Here is a 3,899-nt window from a genome sequence, read left to right on the forward strand (position 1 = left end):
CCCCCCCCCCATAATTTCAGATTGATATCATACTTCACCTCCCGTCATTTCCCCTACTTCTCCCCTCGTATATTTTCCCTTCCCTTATTTCCTCTCAATATTCCTACTACCACTCCTCTGAATTCCCATCACTTCTCCTGCTTCCAATTTCCTCATTTCTCCTACTTCACCTACTCTCAATTAATATCACGTCCCCTCTCATTATTTCCCCAAACTTACCCTACTTCCCATCCCCTTATTTTCCCATACCCCTCTCTGCTCGTTTCCCTACTTCCCATAACCTCATTTTCACTGGCTTTCTCCTAATTTCCCCTCATATAATTTCCCATTGCATCCCCTCCTTGGAAAAAGTACGGTGGACGCACACCCAAAGAAACGATTAATGTTTCTACCCAGGGCTACGAAACCCTAAAAATTGGAAATTTTGCATCACATGAAGAAATTATATAAGAAAATATTCTCTTTTTGGAAGCTGTACAATACGAAAGATGAAAACCAAGATGGAAGATTTTAAATTTTAAAACCTGCGAACATTTTGAAAAGGAATATATATTTCAAATGATCAAAAATTTATAAAGGAACATCTAAATTTGGAAGTTTTTAATTTGTGAAGCCTCCGAAATTGAACCCTTTTGAATATGAAAATTTGGTTTCTTTTCTCAAATATTTTTGTAAATTTTGTTTTATGAGAAACTTGTATTGTTAATTCCTAAGCACAATTTTATGATTAAAATATCAAAAGATTCAAATACATTTTTAACAACATTCCAGTAAAAACCTCTTCTACCTAAAAAGTTAAAAATTGTGAAATTTAAAAAAATTTAAAAACGAAAACGAATTACAGGTTTTTAGTCTTTAAAAAACTTGGCAACAGAAATAAGCATTCTTTGAAATTGTTTAAAATCCAAAACTTTCGAATAAATAAAATTTTTCAAATGTTAATTTTTAAGAGCATTTGATATCGAAGGCTACCAACTTTATATTTAATTCAAAATTAACCTTGTAAATAATTAACAAGATTTTTTATTTAGAAAATTTTCCGTCAGTCCTAAAGATTTCCTTCCGTTATCATTTTTTAAATTTTTCAGGCGATAGGTATCCTGCTAGCTAATCCAGGCCCACATATTATTTTTAAGACACCACACATGACACAACAAAAATTTTTCATTGCTTGTAAAAATTCCGAAAATCATCCTTAGGCGCTTTGAAAATTAGGCTTCCTTTAGATCAACCGAGATCATATTTTTTATAACATGTAAATTATTTTAAAAATTGGAATGTGGTTTTTTTTATTTGCTGCAATATTTTTTTACGAAAAAATCTTATTTTCTCCAAATCTTCAGTGTTTTCTTTATATCAGGGTAGCTGCAAAAGTTAATTTTTAAAATATCCTGACAAAGGCCAAAATTCTAATCTTGTAATGTTTTTAATATAAAATCTTTTATAAATGGAATAAAAGAATGTTTAATTTACATTTTGAATTATTGTTCTCAGGTCTGTGTCACAGCCTAATTTACTTGAAAAAGGGGAACGGTTAAAACCGAAAAAGTTATCAAAAATGACTAATTTTTTATTTGAAAAGTAACTGATATGCATTAATACTGTTACTTTTTTCCGAATTCAATTGAATTCAAAAGATAAACAAATGTTCCAAAGAATTTAAACAGATTGGAAAATAACCAAAAACACAAACGAATCCATTGATTTCAGTAAAATAATTGAGTAATTTTAGAAGAGTGTAAGGAAAATAGGAAGAATTCGATGAAATTGATCAAAATTCTTGGTTATTAAAAAAAATTAAGTGAATTGAAAACAATTCAAAAATATAAAAAAATGCATTTAAAAGAACTTAGGATAAATTAATAAGAATTACGGGTGAAATTGAAATAAATTGCAAAAAATACTTGAAAACCTCTTCAAAATTGTGAAACCCGAGGAAATCTCTACCTTTGCTGTGAATAAATTCTTTGAAATATGATATTTTCTTAAACTCTGAAAGATTTATTGAAATAATGAATAAATTAATAATAATTCAAGATGAATTCCAATAAATTGCCAACAAAAACTTTTAAATCTCTTCACACGAGGCCCCTCACTTCTAGAAAATGATTTCTTTGAAATCCATTAAAATATTATAAAATCCCGTTTGATTCTGTGGAATCTGATGTTTCCTGAAATCTTGGAAAATTTATTAACATATCTTGAGGACTCTTAAAACGCCGTGAAATTATGTAAATCTTTGAAAATCTAATGAAACCCCTCGAAATCTTTATAAATATTTTAAAACCTTGTAGGATCTGCAAAATCTTTCGTTACCTTCCGAAATTATAGAAATTTCTTTACATCAGCATACACATTCTTCCAGATCCATTAAAATAATTAAAATCCTTCAAAATTCCTTGATATTTTTTTAATCAGTTGAAAATGCCTCGGAATCTTTCAACTGTACCCTAAAATATTTTATATCTTTTGAACTACCAATAAATTGTCGAAATAAATTGAAAATTTTCGTGGAAAATACTCTAATAACTTTAAAATTCTTTAGAATCACTTTAAATTCTTGAAATTTTCAAAACGTACTCTGAGGTATTTCAAATCCTATAGAATATTTTCAAATTCCTTCAAATTTTGTAAAACACTTAAAAATCTCTTGAACTATTTTAAAATATTTCAAATCCTTTGAAATCCCTCAAAACTTTTAAAAGCTCTTGAAAAATTTTTGGAGTTTTCAAAAAACCTAAGAATTGTCAAATTCTTGGAAACCCCTTCAAATTATTGGAATCTGTTGAAAATTCCTTGGAATATTTTTAAATGCCCTAAAAGTTTTTCAATTCTTTAAAATTCCCTGAAGCTTTTTAAAGCTCTTAAAAATTCATTGGAATTTTAAAAATTACTCTAAAATCTTTAAAATCCTTTAAAGTCCCTTTAAATCATTAAAATCCTCATGAATCTAATAAAATCCCTTGAAATAGTCTAAAATATCCTAAAACCATATAGATCCTGTAAAATCGTTCCATATTTTCCGTAATTTTATTCATTTCCTTGAAATCGCACATTTTTTTAATCTCTTAGAATCATTAAAACTCTTTGGAATTCTTTGAATATTTTTAAATCTCTTGAAAATGAGTTGGAATCTTTCAAAATACCTTAAAATATTTTTAATTTTTTAACAAAATTTTAAATCCCATGAAACTTGTTAAGACTCTTTAAAATTCATTGGATTCTTTTAAAGTTCTTTAGAATCCCTTCAAATTATTGAAATCCATTCAATATTTCTTGGAATAATTCAAAATACCCTGAAAGTTTTCAAATTCTTTGAAATTCCTTGAAGCTTTTTAAAGCTCTTGAAAATTCTTTGGAATATTTTACTATAAAATTTTGAAATCTATTAAAATGATTTAAATCATCAGAAATCTAATAAAATCTGTTGATGTTTTTAATAAAATAGCATAAATTTTTTTTTAATTCATTAATACTCCATGAAATATTTAAGTCTCTTAAAATCATTCAGATCATTGTAAAAGCTTTGAAAATTTGTAAATCTTTTGGAAATGCCGAAAATTACTTCGATTTTTTTAAATACTCTAAAATTTTAAACATCCTTTAGAATCTCTTGAAACTTCTTAAGGCCATGTGATGAGTAGGTCACGTGACCAGATTCCTACCTTACCTAAATCTGTTAAAATAAAAGTGATTAATGTGATATTTTTTTTAAATGACTAAAAAGTTATCTGAGGAAAAAGTGACTAAGTAGCAGCCTTGATTATTCTTTAACGTTACTTAAAAACGTGCTTCTTATCGAAAATGCCTGACTTGCTATTTTTTTCAAACTCCCTGACTTTCAAATAAAAGAATATAAGTGTAGGGGCCGTACTTACATTACGTAATGGATTATAGAC

Source organism: Belonocnema kinseyi, chromosome 6 (genome assembly GCF_010883055.1).
Source record: "Belonocnema kinseyi isolate 2016_QV_RU_SX_M_011 chromosome 6, B_treatae_v1, whole genome shotgun sequence".
In the NCBI taxonomy this organism is placed as follows: Eukaryota; Metazoa; Arthropoda; class Insecta; order Hymenoptera; family Cynipidae; genus Belonocnema; species Belonocnema kinseyi.